The sequence below is a fragment of the Gymnoscopelus microlampas genome (assembly GCF_963454915.1).
Source record: "Gymnoscopelus microlampas genome assembly, contig: SCAFFOLD_25, whole genome shotgun sequence".
NCBI lineage: Eukaryota > Metazoa > Chordata > Actinopteri > Myctophiformes > Myctophidae > Gymnoscopelus > Gymnoscopelus microlampas.
In genome coordinates, this window is record NW_028155862.1 from 414229 (window position 1) to 431782 (window position 17554).

Consider the following 17554-nt stretch of genomic DNA (forward strand, 5'->3'; position numbering starts at 1 on the left):
CATTTGTGAAATAATCATTGAATTTATTTGCAACCAATTTTTTATCGAATTCCATCTCTTCATTAATTTTAAGACCCATATTACTGCATTTATTGCTTTTGATTTTATCTCCTGCACCTAGTTCTTTTAGGGTTTTCCAGAGTTTTTGAGTGTTGCTTTTATTTTCTATTATTTGTTCTTTATAGTGAGTCTGTTTTGTGCTAATAATGAGCCTCTGAGTTTTATTCCTCAGCTCTCTAAAAAGGGCCAAATCTTCTACTGTGTTTGTTTTACAATAGCTCTTGTGAGCTTTCTCTCTGGACTTGATTGACTCCAAAATGTCATTATTGAACCAGCGGCTGGACCTCTGTTTGATTCTCACCTGCCTAAGTGGTGCGGTTGAGTCAATAGCTTGGTGGAAGATCTTCCCAAAAGCTTCCCATGCTTTATTGACACAACCACATGTTAAACCTGGAGACCAGTCCTTCTTGTGAATTTTTCTGCTGTATAATTTTTGAAAGTCCTTGCAAGGACAGTCTTGTGAGCATGAAATCTTACCTTCTCTATTCTCCTTGTACAGTATGGGTGGGCGGGGCTTGAAGCTGGGGGCGTGGCCTATCACCATGGCGGCGTGGTTTGGAGCTGTGGGCGTGGCTTATCACCTTTGGGGGGTGGTTTCAAGCCGGGGGCGTGGCCTCTGCCCTTATATTGGGGCTTTAAGACGTGTGCTTGTCCTCTGTCGTCGAGGGGGGTGTGGTTTGAAGCTGGGCTTCTGTAAAGTGGCTACAACCACACGTCAAGGCCACAGCTTGTGCCAAACTCGCTCACAGGTACTTGGTTTTCAACACTTCATCAGGGGAGAGCGCGAACGCAGTCCCCCACTACCAGAAATTATGCAGTCGAGATTCCCACATTTGGGGAATTCGCACGGGTCAGCAAAGCACGGAGTGCAATGGCTGAGCCTCGCCGTGGGTGAACCACCTTCGTGATCATGGTGTCTCCCCTGCCAGGTAAGTATGCCTCGCTGGCGCGTGGCGTGGAGGCAAGGACCCACGCGCGTGCGCGTCCCCTGACGGTTCGTACGTCGACAGCATTGAGCGGACACACATTTTACGAACCTCGTGGACGCTAGCTGTCGATTGTTGGGTTGGGGAGGAAAATGGGCTACACGTTGACTCGTACGTGCGTTGTTTTTTGGAAGTGGAATCCCCTACTTTAGAACCACTTTGCAAAACAACGCATCGCCCACCTCTACGGCAGGAGCAAAGCGTGGTTATTTACTCACGTGTTCTTTCAACAAGGCGACAGGAGGTGCACCGTTCCCGGCGGCACTGCAGTGCCGGGTCAATGCGTGGAGCGAACGGAGCAAGCCCCTGTTTCGACTCCCGAGTTCAAAAATCCGTTTAATATGTAGTCCCCATATAGGGGACATATCAGATATTAAACTGATAAGAACAGATACTACACTTGATCTTAGCCAAAAGGCCGAGAAGCGATAACCCCTTAACTGACTGCCCGAACGCCCGCACTCTCCGCTGATTCCATTCTCACCCGGCGTGACACCCACCTGTGGCCCTCGTGAAGCTGTGGGCGTGGCTTACAGCTGCGGGCGTGGCTTATCGGCTTAGGGGCGTGGCTTACAGCAGCGGGCGTGGCCTATCGGCTTGGGGGCGTGGCTTACAGCTGCGGGCGTGGCTCGTAGATCTGATGTCTTGCCCGCTCGCCTTCCTGCGGCAACTCATACTTTGTCATCTTCCGTAAAGTAGCTCCAACGAGACGTTAAGGCCACAGAGTGACACGAAGGCGCTCCCGCCTACCTCGACCTCAAACACGCCCGCATACCACGGCTCGTTTCATTCAACAGCTGAGTCGGCCTCGTCCAAAGGGCAAGGCCATCCAAAAATATGCATAACTCATGAATGTCCCTCTCCACGGAAGTCTTTAGTAAAAGGCGAAAGGCTTATTCGTCATGAAGAGAGACCCGAGTAATTCTGACCTCTCTCCGCCGTGGCCGGCAAAGGCGCCAGCCACGCCGATCAACCATTCAGCGGCGCACGCTCTTAGCTTTCTGGCAACATGGCAATACCCCCCCCCCCCCCACACTCTGTGAGTCAGGTTATTCAGTGTGTGTGTGTGTGTGTGTGTGTGTGTGTGTGTGGGTGTGTGTGTGTGTGTGTGTGTGTTTGTGAAATAGGGGGCGTGGCCTTGTTGAACATTTTACAATGTTCCATTTTTTTGGGGGGGCTGAAATGGATAGAAAACCAAAAAAAAATGATAACAAAAAAAAAATCCCCCCAAAAAAACAGACATTTCAGAGAGGCACTAGGGGGCGCTACAACTTATAAAGCTTGTGTGGGCTGCCGAACACGGAACTGCGCGTCACTGTGCTTCCACCTGGCCCGGTGGCGTCCTCTATGAACGCCCCGGTTTGGCGTGGGGGGGCCTTCAACAGGGCATCTTTTCAGCTCTCGCACCCCAATAAGGGACCCCTTGCACGGCCGGACTTCGGCCTGTGGTGCCATGGCTCTCTGGAAAAAACGAGCTATATCCCCAGGGGCGAGGCGAACTAACGCCCGCGGGCTTGGGTCTGGACTCCTCAGGGGGCGCTTAAGGGTGGGTCCCCGGGTTCGGATGGAGAGCCAGGTAGAGGGCTTAGCTGGGATCTGGCTGGGCACCTCGGTGGGGGCCGGGGGGTCCCCGGGGCCCCGTGGAGAGCCGGGCAAAACCCCAACTTTGGCCGTTTTCACTTCTGGACTTAGTCATTTTCACAGATGGTGACTTTTGGACTTTGAAAAATTCACACATGTTGACCTCTGCAGATAGAATATTTCCCATAGTGGCTGCATTGACCCACTTGACCCTTGACCCCTTGACCCCGCCCCCTCTGTGGGCGTGGCCTGGGGGCGTGGTTTGGAGCCAGGGGGCGTGGCCTTTCGGCCTGGGGGGGGGGGGGGGGGGGTGGCTTAAAGCCCTGTGGCGTGAAAAACAGCAGATCTACAAGCCGGTAGGTCACAGCTCTATGAGCTTGTAGATCTGATGTCGGGTGTTTTTTTGATTTGATTTGATTTATTTGAAAAGCCATCACCACATGGTCACCGCAGTTCGAGGATAACACAAGAAAGTCCTGAGACTTATTTCCGTTGAGGTCCTCTTACAATTAACAATCAATACGTTAAAAATACTTTACAATACAACACATGTAACTAACGTAACGCTACATAGACACAAGTGACATACACAGTACAGACACAGTACACATTACACAACAATACAAAACACAAGTAACATTCACTGTACTTACATACAAACAATACAGGAACACAAGTAACATACACAGTACACAAACAAGTGCTACCTTATCTTTCCTAGTCTAATGACCCTCTATAGGGGAACCTTTTCTAATAGACATGATTTAGTTTTGTATTTAAAAGTCCTCAGATTTGTTGTCAGTTTGACACTGTTTTCGAGGTCATTCCACTGTGTGGCTCCTATGTAAGTAAATGATTCCCTGCCTACTTTACTTTTAAAAGCCGGAAGGCTCACGTCTGCTACACTGGCTCTGGTGAAAAAATGGTGTACTTCACTTCTCTGAGTAAAACATGTCTTTAAAAATATGGGGACCTCTCCATATATTATCTTATGAACCATGGTCAATCTGGCCATGATTACCCTGGATTCTACTGGGAGCCAGTTGAGTTCTCTAAACTGGTTCCTACCTATATGGGATCTGGGTCCTAACCCTAGAATGACCCTGATCAGTCTATTCTGAGCTGACTGTAGCTTTGATTTGAGGGATTTCAATAAGCCCTCGAACCAAGATGTACAAGCAAAATCAAAATGGCACATAATAAGAGAATTGGCTACCACCTGTTTTGTCTCCCTATCCAAGTACCTTGCTGTTCTTGCCAGAAATTTAGTCAGTCCGGAGACTTTGCTCAGTACCTTGCTGGCCATATTTCGGCCATCTAGGTTACCCTCCAAGATACAACCCAGGTATTTCACCGATGATTTAGCTTCAATGAAGTCAGAATTTAATTTGACCTTGAAATCAGGGCTCTTTCCTAATTTGATTTTAGAACCAAATAGAATAGATTCCGACTTCCCTGTGTGTAAAGATAACTTATTATCTATAAGCCAGGAATTAACCTTTGTCAATTCCTCACTCAGGGAACTCTCCAGTGTGGATTGTTCCTTATGGGACATCAGCAGAGCAGAATCATCAGCATACAAGAACAAATCACAGTTACAGGCGTCTGTCATATCATTCACGTATACCAAAAACAGTGCTGGGCCTAGAATGCTTCCCTGTGGAACACCACATTTCATGAAGCTTGAATCTGACAAAATACCATTTACCTCTACCCTCTGTTCGCGGTCCGTTAGGTAGGATTGAAACCATTTGCATGCTGCCCTGTCTGCCCCCAGGGCCTCAAGCTTGTTGAGAAGTCTACTGTGGTTCACCGTGTCGAATGCTCTCCGTAAGTCCAGTAGTACCATTCCACACAGCTTCCCACTATCAACCTCTTTCCTAATTTGTTCCGTTAAGAATAGTAAGCATGTGTCAGTTGAGTATGACTTTCTAAAGCCTGATTGCAGTTTGTACATTAGATTGTTCCTATTTAAGTACTCGTTTAGTTGGTCATTGATTACCCTCTCAAATATTTTTGACACTGAACCCAAAACTGACACCGGTCTATAGTTACCGGGGTCATTTTTGGCTCCTTTTTTGTACAGGGGGAGTATTTGGGCCTTTTTTAGGTCATGGGGGAAGACACCCTGTTCAATTGATAGGTTGAAGATGTGCGTGATACTGGGCGCTATCTGCAATGCAGCATCCCTTAAAAAGAGAGGAGCTATTCCATCCAGGCCTGTGGCCTTAGCGCAATTGATCTTGGACAGCATCTCATAGACCACCTCCACCTCTACCTTCTGCAGGGAGAATGAGTTGGAACACACTCCTTGTTTCCCATAAAACTCCCTGACCCTGTCTATGTCATAAATCCCAGGTGCCAATGGCAATTTGGAGACCAGGTCTGCTGCGACATTTGTGAAATAATCATTGAATTTATTTGCAACCAATTTTTTATCGAATTCCATCTCTTCATTAATTTTAAGACCCATATTACTGCATTTATTGCTTTTGATTTTATCTCCTGCACCTAGTTCTTTTAGGGTTTTCCAGAGTTTTTGAGTGTTGCTTTTATTTTCTATTATTTGTTCTTTATAGTGAGTCTGTTTTGTGCTAATAATGAGCCTCTGAGTTTTATTCCTCAGCTCTCTAAAAAGGGCCAAATCTTCTACTGTGTTTGTTTTACAATAGCTCTTGTGAGCTTTCTCTCTGGACTTGATTGACTCCAAAATGTCATTATTGAACCAGCGGCTGGACCTCTGTTTGATTCTCACCTGCCTAAGTGGTGCGGTTGAGTCAATAGCTTGGTGGAAGATCTTCCCAAAAGCTTCCCATGCTTTATTGACACAACCACATGTTAAACCTGGAGACCAGTCCTTCTTGTGAATTTTTCTGCTGTATAATTTTTGAAAGTCCTTGCAAGGACAGTCTTGTGAGCATGAAATCTTACCTTCTCTATTCTCCTTGTACAGTATGGGTGGGCGGGGCTTGAAGCTGGGGGCGTGGCCTATCACCATGGCGGCGTGGTTTGGAGCTGTGGGCGTGGCTTATCACCTTTGGGGGGTGGTTTCAAGCCGGGGGCGTGGCCTCTGCCCTTATATTGGGGCTTTAAGACGTGTGCTTGTCCTCTGTCGTCGAGGGGGGTGTGGTTTGAAGCTGGGCTTCTGTAAAGTGGCTACAACCACACGTCAAGGCCACAGCTTGTGCCAAACTCGCTCACAGGTACTTGGTTTTCAACACTTCATCAGGGGAGAGCGCGAACGCAGTCCCCCACTACCAGAAATTATGCAGTCGAGATTCCCACATTTGGGGAATTCGCACGGGTCAGCAAAGCACGGAGTGCAATGGCTGAGCCTCGCCGTGGGTGAACCACCTTCGTGATCATGGTGTCTCCCCTGCCAGGTAAGTATGCCTCGCTGGCGCGTGGCGTGGAGGCAAGGACCCACGCGCGTGCGCGTCCCCTGACGGTTCGTACGTCGACAGCATTGAGCGGACACACATTTTACGAACCTCGTGGACGCTAGCTGTCGATTGTTGGGTTGGGGAGGAAAATGGGCTACACGTTGACTCGTACGTGCGTTGTTTTTTGGAAGTGGAATCCCCTACTTTAGAACCACTTTGCAAAACAACGCATCGCCCACCTCTACGGCAGGAGCAAAGCGTGGTTATTTACTCACGTGTTCTTTCAACAAGGCGACAGGAGGTGCACCGTTCCCGGCGGCACTGCAGTGCCGGGTCAATGCGTGGAGCGAACGGAGCAAGCCCCTGTTTCGACTCCCGAGTTCAAAAATCCGTTTAATATGTAGTCCCCATATAGGGGACATATCAGATATTAAACTGATAAGAACAGATACTACACTTGATCTTAGCCAAAAGGCCGAGAAGCGATAACCCCTTAACTGACTGCCCGAACGCCCGCACTCTCCGCTGATTCCATTCTCACCCGGCGTGACACCCACCTGTGGCCCTCGTGAAGCTGTGGGCGTGGCTTACAGCTGCGGGCGTGGCTTATCGGCTTAGGGGCGTGGCTTACAGCAGCGGGCGTGGCCTATCGGCTTGGGGGCGTGGCTTACAGCTGCGGGCGTGGCTCGTAGATCTGATGTCTTGCCCGCTCGCCTTCCTGCGGCAACTCATACTTTGTCATCTTCCGTAAAGTAGCTCCAACGAGACGTTAAGGCCACAGAGTGACACGAAGGCGCTCCCGCCTACCTCGACCTCAAACACGCCCGCATACCACGGCTCGTTTCATTCAACAGCTGAGTCGGCCTCGTCCAAAGGGCAAGGCCATCCAAAAATATGCATAACTCATGAATGTCCCTCTCCACGGAAGTCTTTAGTAAAAGGCGAAAGGCTTATTCGTCATGAAGAGAGACCCGAGTAATTCTGACCTCTCTCCGCCGTGGCCGGCAAAGGCGCCAGCCACGCCGATCAACCATTCAGCGGCGCACGCTCTTAGCTTTCTGGCAACATGGCAATACCCCCCCCCCCCCCCACACTCTGTGAGTCAGGTTATTCAGTGTGTGTGTGTGTGTGTGTGTGTGTGTGTGTGTGGGTGTGTGTGTGTGTGTGTGTGTGTTTGTGAAATAGGGGGCGTGGCCTTGTTGAACATTTTACAATGTTCCATTTTTTTGGGGGGGCTGAAATGGATAGAAAACCAAAAAAAAATGATAACAAAAAAAAAATCCCCCCAAAAAAACAGACATTTCAGAGAGGCACTAGGGGGCGCTACAACTTATAAAGCTTGTGTGGGCTGCCGAACACGGAACTGCGCGTCACTGTGCTTCCACCTGGCCCGGTGGCGTCCTCTATGAACGCCCCGGTTTGGCGTGGGGGGGCCTTCAACAGGGCATCTTTTCAGCTCTCGCACCCCAATAAGGGACCCCTTGCACGGCCGGACTTCGGCCTGTGGTGCCATGGCTCTCTGGAAAAAACGAGCTATATCCCCAGGGGCGAGGCGAACTAACGCCCGCGGGCTTGGGTCTGGACTCCTCAGGGGGCGCTTAAGGGTGGGTCCCCGGGTTCGGATGGAGAGCCAGGTAGAGGGCTTAGCTGGGATCTGGCTGGGCACCTCGGTGGGGGCCGGGGGGTCCCCGGGGCCCCGTGGAGAGCCGGGCAAAACCCCAACTTTGGCCGTTTTCACTTCTGGACTTAGTCATTTTCACAGATGGTGACTTTTGGACTTTGAAAAATTCACACATGTTGACCTCTGCAGATAGAATATTTCCCATAGTGGCTGCATTGACCCACTTGACCCTTGACCCCTTGACCCCGCCCCCTCTGTGGGCGTGGCCTGGGGGCGTGGTTTGGAGCCAGGGGGCGTGGCCTTTCGGCCTGGGGGGGGGGGGGGGGGGTGGCTTAAAGCCCTGTGGCGTGAAAAACAGCAGATCTACAAGCCGGTAGGTCACAGCTCTATGAGCTTGTAGATCTGATGTCGGGTGTTTTTTTGATTTGATTTGATTTATTTGAAAAGCCATCACCACATGGTCACCGCAGTTCGAGGATAACACAAGAAAGTCCTGAGACTTATTTCCGTTGAGGTCCTCTTACAATTAACAATCAATACGTTAAAAATACTTTACAATACAACACATGTAACTAACGTAACGCTACATAGACACAAGTGACATACACAGTACAGACACAGTACACATTACACAACAATACAAAACACAAGTAACATTCACTGTACTTACATACAAACAATACAGGAACACAAGTAACATACACAGTACACAAACAAGTGCTACCTTATCTTTCCTAGTCTAATGACCCTCTATAGGGGAACCTTTTCTAATAGACATGATTTAGTTTTGTATTTAAAAGTCCTCAGATTTGTTGTCAGTTTGACACTGTTTTCGAGGTCATTCCACTGTGTGGCTCCTATGTAAGTAAATGATTCCCTGCCTACTTTACTTTTAAAAGCCGGAAGGCTCACGTCTGCTACACTGGCTCTGGTGAAAAAATGGTGTACTTCACTTCTCTGAGTAAAACATGTCTTTAAAAATATGGGGACCTCTCCATATATTATCTTATGAACCATGGTCAATCTGGCCATGATTACCCTGGATTCTACTGGGAGCCAGTTGAGTTCTCTAAACTGGTTCCTACCTATATGGGATCTGGGTCCTAACCCTAGAATGACCCTGATCAGTCTATTCTGAGCTGACTGTAGCTTTGATTTGAGGGATTTCAATAAGCCCTCGAACCAAGATGTACAAGCAAAATCAAAATGGCACATAATAAGAGAATTGGCTACCACCTGTTTTGTCTCCCTATCCAAGTACCTTGCTGTTCTTGCCAGAAATTTAGTCAGTCCGGAGACTTTGCTCAGTACCTTGCTGGCCATATTTCGGCCATCTAGGTTACCCTCCAAGATACAACCCAGGTATTTCACCGATGATTTAGCTTCAATGAAGTCAGAATTTAATTTGACCTTGAAATCAGGGCTCTTTCCTAATTTGATTTTAGAACCAAATAGAATAGATTCCGACTTCCCTGTGTGTAAAGATAACTTATTATCTATAAGCCAGGAATTAACCTTTGTCAATTCCTCACTCAGGGAACTCTCCAGTGTGGATTGTTCCTTATGGGACATCAGCAGAGCAGAATCATCAGCATACAAGAACAAATCACAGTTACAGGCGTCTGTCATATCATTCACGTATACCAAAAACAGTGCTGGGCCTAGAATGCTTCCCTGTGGAACACCACATTTCATGAAGCTTGAATCTGACAAAATACCATTTACCTCTACCCTCTGTTCGCGGTCCGTTAGGTAGGATTGAAACCATTTGCATGCTGCCCTGTCTGCCCCCAGGGCCTCAAGCTTGTTGAGAAGTCTACTGTGGTTCACCGTGTCGAATGCTCTCCGTAAGTCCAGTAGTACCATTCCACACAGCTTCCCACTATCAACCTCTTTCCTAATTTGTTCCGTTAAGAATAGTAAGCATGTGTCAGTTGAGTATGACTTTCTAAAGCCTGATTGCAGTTTGTACATTAGATTGTTCCTATTTAAGTACTCGTTTAGTTGGTCATTGATTACCCTCTCAAATATTTTTGACACTGAACCCAAAACTGACACCGGTCTATAGTTACCGGGGTCATTTTTGGCTCCTTTTTTGTACAGGGGGAGTATTTGGGCCTTTTTTAGGTCATGGGGGAAGACACCCTGTTCAATTGATAGGTTGAAGATGTGCGTGATACTGGGCGCTATCTGCAATGCAGCATCCCTTAAAAAGAGAGGAGCTATTCCATCCAGGCCTGTGGCCTTAGCGCAATTGATCTTGGACAGCATCTCATAGACCACCTCCACCTCTACCTTCTGCAGGGAGAATGAGTTGGAACACACTCCTTGTTTCCCATAAAACTCCCTGACCCTGTCTATGTCATAAATCCCAGGTGCCAATGGCAATTTGGAGACCAGGTCTGCTGCGACATTTGTGAAATAATCATTGAATTTATTTGCAACCAATTTTTTATCGAATTCCATCTCTTCATTAATTTTAAGACCCATATTACTGCATTTATTGCTTTTGATTTTATCTCCTGCACCTAGTTCTTTTAGGGTTTTCCAGAGTTTTTGAGTGTTGCTTTTATTTTCTATTATTTGTTCTTTATAGTGAGTCTGTTTTGTGCTAATAATGAGCCTCTGAGTTTTATTCCTCAGCTCTCTAAAAAGGGCCAAATCTTCTACTGTGTTTGTTTTACAATAGCTCTTGTGAGCTTTCTCTCTGGACTTGATTGACTCCAAAATGTCATTATTGAACCAGCGGCTGGACCTCTGTTTGATTCTCACCTGCCTAAGTGGTGCGGTTGAGTCAATAGCTTGGTGGAAGATCTTCCCAAAAGCTTCCCATGCTTTATTGACACAACCACATGTTAAACCTGGAGACCAGTCCTTCTTGTGAATTTTTCTGCTGTATAATTTTTGAAAGTCCTTGCAAGGACAGTCTTGTGAGCATGAAATCTTACCTTCTCTATTCTCCTTGTACAGTATGGGTGGGCGGGGCTTGAAGCTGGGGGCGTGGCCTATCACCATGGCGGCGTGGTTTGGAGCTGTGGGCGTGGCTTATCACCTTTGGGGGGTGGTTTCAAGCCGGGGGCGTGGCCTCTGCCCTTATATTGGGGCTTTAAGACGTGTGCTTGTCCTCTGTCGTCGAGGGGGGTGTGGTTTGAAGCTGGGCTTCTGTAAAGTGGCTACAACCACACGTCAAGGCCACAGCTTGTGCCAAACTCGCTCACAGGTACTTGGTTTTCAACACTTCATCAGGGGAGAGCGCGAACGCAGTCCCCCACTACCAGAAATTATGCAGTCGAGATTCCCACATTTGGGGAATTCGCACGGGTCAGCAAAGCACGGAGTGCAATGGCTGAGCCTCGCCGTGGGTGAACCACCTTCGTGATCATGGTGTCTCCCCTGCCAGGTAAGTATGCCTCGCTGGCGCGTGGCGTGGAGGCAAGGACCCACGCGCGTGCGCGTCCCCTGACGGTTCGTACGTCGACAGCATTGAGCGGACACACATTTTACGAACCTCGTGGACGCTAGCTGTCGATTGTTGGGTTGGGGAGGAAAATGGGCTACACGTTGACTCGTACGTGCGTTGTTTTTTGGAAGTGGAATCCCCTACTTTAGAACCACTTTGCAAAACAACGCATCGCCCACCTCTACGGCAGGAGCAAAGCGTGGTTATTTACTCACGTGTTCTTTCAACAAGGCGACAGGAGGTGCACCGTTCCCGGCGGCACTGCAGTGCCGGGTCAATGCGTGGAGCGAACGGAGCAAGCCCCTGTTTCGACTCCCGAGTTCAAAAATCCGTTTAATATGTAGTCCCCATATAGGGGACATATCAGATATTAAACTGATAAGAACAGATACTACACTTGATCTTAGCCAAAAGGCCGAGAAGCGATAACCCCTTAACTGACTGCCCGAACGCCCGCACTCTCCGCTGATTCCATTCTCACCCGGCGTGACACCCACCTGTGGCCCTCGTGAAGCTGTGGGCGTGGCTTACAGCTGCGGGCGTGGCTTATCGGCTTAGGGGCGTGGCTTACAGCAGCGGGCGTGGCCTATCGGCTTGGGGGCGTGGCTTACAGCTGCGGGCGTGGCTCGTAGATCTGATGTCTTGCCCGCTCGCCTTCCTGCGGCAACTCATACTTTGTCATCTTCCGTAAAGTAGCTCCAACGAGACGTTAAGGCCACAGAGTGACACGAAGGCGCTCCCGCCTACCTCGACCTCAAACACGCCCGCATACCACGGCTCGTTTCATTCAACAGCTGAGTCGGCCTCGTCCAAAGGGCAAGGCCATCCAAAAATATGCATAACTCATGAATGTCCCTCTCCACGGAAGTCTTTAGTAAAAGGCGAAAGGCTTATTCGTCATGAAGAGAGACCCGAGTAATTCTGACCTCTCTCCGCCGTGGCCGGCAAAGGCGCCAGCCACGCCGATCAACCATTCAGCGGCGCACGCTCTTAGCTTTCTGGCAACATGGCAATACCCCCCCCCCCCCCCCACACTCTGTGAGTCAGGTTATTCAGTGTGTGTGTGTGTGTGTGTGTGTGTGTGTGTGTGGGTGTGTGTGTGTGTGTGTGTGTGTTTGTGAAATAGGGGGCGTGGCCTTGTTGAACATTTTACAATGTTCCATTTTTTGGGGGGGGCTGAAATGGATAGAAAACCAAAAAAAAATGATAACAAAAAAAAAATCCCCCCAAAAAAACAGACATTTCAGAGAGGCACTAGGGGGCGCTACAACTTATAAAGCTTGTGTGGGCTGCCGAACACGGAACTGCGCGTCACTGTGCTTCCACCTGGCCCGGTGGCGTCCTCTATGAACGCCCCGGTTTGGCGTGGGGGGGCCTTCAACAGGGCATCTTTTCAGCTCTCGCACCCCAATAAGGGACCCCTTGCACGGCCGGACTTCGGCCTGTGGTGCCATGGCTCTCTGGAAAAAACGAGCTATATCCCCAGGGGCGAGGCGAACTAACGCCCGCGGGCTTGGGTCTGGACTCCTCAGGGGGCGCTTAAGGGTGGGTCCCCGGGTTCGGATGGAGAGCCAGGTAGAGGGCTTAGCTGGGATCTGGCTGGGCACCTCGGTGGGGGCCGGGGGGTCCCCGGGGCCCCGTGGAGAGCCGGGCAAAACCCCAACTTTGGCCGTTTTCACTTCTGGACTTAGTCATTTTCACAGATGGTGACTTTTGGACTTTGAAAAATTCACACATGTTGACCTCTGCAGATAGAATATTTCCCATAGTGGCTGCATTGACCCACTTGACCCTTGACCCCTTGACCCCGCCCCCTCTGTGGGCGTGGCCTGGGGGCGTGGTTTGGAGCCAGGGGGCGTGGCCTTTCGGCCTGGGGGGGGGGGGGGGGGGTGGCTTAAAGCCCTGTGGCGTGAAAAACAGCAGATCTACAAGCCGGTAGGTCACAGCTCTATGAGCTTGTAGATCTGATGTCGGGTGTTTTTTTGATTTGATTTGATTTATTTGAAAAGCCATCACCACATGGTCACCGCAGTTCGAGGATAACACAAGAAAGTCCTGAGACTTATTTCCGTTGAGGTCCTCTTACAATTAACAATCAATACGTTAAAAATACTTTACAATACAACACATGTAACTAACGTAACGCTACATAGACACAAGTGACATACACAGTACAGACACAGTACACATTACACAACAATACAAAACACAAGTAACATTCACTGTACTTACATACAAACAATACAGGAACACAAGTAACATACACAGTACACAAACAAGTGCTACCTTATCTTTCCTAGTCTAATGACCCTCTATAGGGGAACCTTTTCTAATAGACATGATTTAGTTTTGTATTTAAAAGTCCTCAGATTTGTTGTCAGTTTGACACTGTTTTCGAGGTCATTCCACTGTGTGGCTCCTATGTAAGTAAATGATTCCCTGCCTACTTTACTTTTAAAAGCCGGAAGGCTCACGTCTGCTACACTGGCTCTGGTGAAAAAATGGTGTACTTCACTTCTCTGAGTAAAACATGTCTTTAAAAATATGGGGACCTCTCCATATATTATCTTATGAACCATGGTCAATCTGGCCATGATTACCCTGGATTCTACTGGGAGCCAGTTGAGTTCTCTAAACTGGTTCCTACCTATATGGGATCTGGGTCCTAACCCTAGAATGACCCTGATCAGTCTATTCTGAGCTGACTGTAGCTTTGATTTGAGGGATTTCAATAAGCCCTCGAACCAAGATGTACAAGCAAAATCAAAATGGCACATAATAAGAGAATTGGCTACCACCTGTTTTGTCTCCCTATCCAAGTACCTTGCTGTTCTTGCCAGAAATTTAGTCAGTCCGGAGACTTTGCTCAGTACCTTGCTGGCCATATTTCGGCCATCTAGGTTACCCTCCAAGATACAACCCAGGTATTTCACCGATGATTTAGCTTCAATGAAGTCAGAATTTAATTTGACCTTGAAATCAGGGCTCTTTCCTAATTTGATTTTAGAACCAAATAGAATAGATTCCGACTTCCCTGTGTGTAAAGATAACTTATTATCTATAAGCCAGGAATTAACCTTTGTCAATTCCTCACTCAGGGAACTCTCCAGTGTGGATTGTTCCTTATGGGACATCAGCAGAGCAGAATCATCAGCATACAAGAACAAATCACAGTTACAGGCGTCTGTCATATCATTCACGTATACCAAAAACAGTGCTGGGCCTAGAATGCTTCCCTGTGGAACACCACATTTCATGAAGCTTGAATCTGACAAAATACCATTTACCTCTACCCTCTGTTCGCGGTCCGTTAGGTAGGATTGAAACCATTTGCATGCTGCCCTGTCTGCCCCCAGGGCCTCAAGCTTGTTGAGAAGTCTACTGTGGTTCACCGTGTCGAATGCTCTCCGTAAGTCCAGTAGTACCATTCCACACAGCTTCCCACTATCAACCTCTTTCCTAATTTGTTCCGTTAAGAATAGTAAGCATGTGTCAGTTGAGTATGACTTTCTAAAGCCTGATTGCAGTTTGTACATTAGATTGTTCCTATTTAAGTACTCGTTTAGTTGGTCATTGATTACCCTCTCAAATATTTTTGACACTGAACCCAAAACTGACACCGGTCTATAGTTACCGGGGTCATTTTTGGCTCCTTTTTTGTACAGGGGGAGTATTTGGGCCTTTTTTAGGTCATGGGGGAAGACACCCTGTTCAATTGATAGGTTGAAGATGTGCGTGATACTGGGCGCTATCTGCAATGCAGCATCCCTTAAAAAGAGAGGAGCTATTCCATCCAGGCCTGTGGCCTTAGCGCAATTGATCTTGGACAGCATCTCATAGACCACCTCCACCTCTACCTTCTGCAGGGAGAATGAGTTGGAACACACTCCTTGTTTCCCATAAAACTCCCTGACCCTGTCTATGTCATAAATCCCAGGTGCCAATGGCAATTTGGAGACCAGGTCTGCTGCGACATTTGTGAAATAATCATTGAATTTATTTGCAACCAATTTTTTATCGAATTCCATCTCTTCATTAATTTTAAGACCCATATTACTGCATTTATTGCTTTTGATTTTATCTCCTGCACCTAGTTCTTTTAGGGTTTTCCAGAGTTTTTGAGTGTTGCTTTTATTTTCTATTATTTGTTCTTTATAGTGAGTCTGTTTTGTGCTAATAATGAGCCTCTGAGTTTTATTCCTCAGCTCTCTAAAAAGGGCCAAATCTTCTACTGTGTTTGTTTTACAATAGCTCTTGTGAGCTTTCTCTCTGGACTTGATTGACTCCAAAATGTCATTATTGAACCAGCGGCTGGACCTCTGTTTGATTCTCACCTGCCTAAGTGGTGCGGTTGAGTCAATAGCTTGGTGGAAGATCTTCCCAAAAGCTTCCCATGCTTTATTGACACAACCACATGTTAAACCTGGAGACCAGTCCTTCTTGTGAATTTTTCTGCTGTATAATTTTTGAAAGTCCTTGCAAGGACAGTCTTGTGAGCATGAAATCTTACCTTCTCTATTCTCCTTGTACAGTATGGGTGGGCGGGGCTTGAAGCTGGGGGCGTGGCCTATCACCATGGCGGCGTGGTTTGGAGCTGTGGGCGTGGCTTATCACCTTTGGGGGGTGGTTTCAAGCCGGGGGCGTGGCCTCTGCCCTTATATTGGGGCTTTAAGACGTGTGCTTGTCCTCTGTCGTCGAGGGGGGTGTGGTTTGAAGCTGGGCTTCTGTAAAGTGGCTACAACCACACGTCAAGGCCACAGCTTGTGCCAAACTCGCTCACAGGTACTTGGTTTTCAACACTTCATCAGGGGAGAGCGCGAACGCAGTCCCCCACTACCAGAAATTATGCAGTCGAGATTCCCACATTTGGGGAATTCGCACGGGTCAGCAAAGCACGGAGTGCAATGGCTGAGCCTCGCCGTGGGTGAACCACCTTCGTGATCATGGTGTCTCCCCTGCCAGGTAAGTATGCCTCGCTGGCGCGTGGCGTGGAGGCAAGGACCCACGCGCGTGCGCGTCCCCTGACGGTTCGTACGTCGACAGCATTGAGCGGACACACATTTTACGAACCTCGTGGACGCTAGCTGTCGATTGTTGGGTTGGGGAGGAAAATGGGCTACACGTTGACTCGTACGTGCGTTGTTTTTTGGAAGTGGAATCCCCTACTTTAGAACCACTTTGCAAAACAACGCATCGCCCACCTCTACGGCAGGAGCAAAGCGTGGTTATTTACTCACGTGTTCTTTCAACAAGGCGACAGGAGGTGCACCGTTCCCGGCGGCACTGCAGTGCCGGGTCAATGCGTGGAGCGAACGGAGCAAGCCCCTGTTTCGACTCCCGAGTTCAAAAATCCGTTTAATATGTAGTCCCCATATAGGGGACATATCAGATATTAAACTGATAAGAACAGATACTACACTTGATCTTAGCCAAAAGGCCGAGAAGCGATAACCCCTTAACTGACTGCCCGAACGCCCGCACTCTCCGCTGATTCCATTCTCACCCGGCGTGACACCCACCTGTGGCCCTCGTGAAGCTGTGGGCGTGGCTTACAGCTGCGGGCGTGGCTTATCGGCTTAGGGGCGTGGCTTACAGCAGCGGGCGTGGCCTATCGGCTTGGGGGCGTGGCTTACAGCTGCGGGCGTGGCTCGTAGATCTGATGTCTTGCCCGCTCGCCTTCCTGCGGCAACTCATACTTTGTCATCTTCCGTAAAGTAGCTCCAACGAGACGTTAAGGCCACAGAGTGACACGAAGGCGCTCCCGCCTACCTCGACCTCAAACACGCCCGCATACCACGGCTCGTTTCATTCAACAGCTGAGTCGGCCTCGTCCAAAGGGCAAGGCCATCCAAAAATATGCATAACTCATGAATGTCCCTCTCCACGGAAGTCTTTAGTAAAAGGCGAAAGGCTTATTCGTCATGAAGAGAGACCCGAGTAATTCTGACCTCTCTCCGCCGTGGCCGGCAAAGGCGCCAGCCACGCCGATCAACCATTCAGCGGCGCACGCTCTTAGCTTTCTGGCAACATGGCAATACCCCCCCCCCCCCCCACACTCTGTGAGTCAGGTTATTCAGTGTGTGTGTGTGTGTGTGTGTGTGTGTGTGTGTGGGTGTGTGTGTGTGTGTGTGTGTGTTTGTGAAATAGGGGGCGTGGCCTTGTTGAACATTTTACAATGTTCCATTTTTTTGGGGGGGCTGAAATGGATAGAAAACCAAAAAAAAATGATAACAAAAAAAAAATCCCCCCAAAAAAACAGACATTTCAGAGAGGCACTAGGGGGCGCTACAACTTATAAAGCTTGTGTGGGCTGCCGAACACGGAACTGCGCGTCACTGTGCTTCCACCTGGCCCGGTGGCGTCCTCTATGAACGCCCCGGTTTGGCGTGGGGGGGCCTTCAACAGGGCATCTTTTCAGCTCTCGCACCCCAATAAGGGACCCCTTGCACGGCCGGACTTCGGC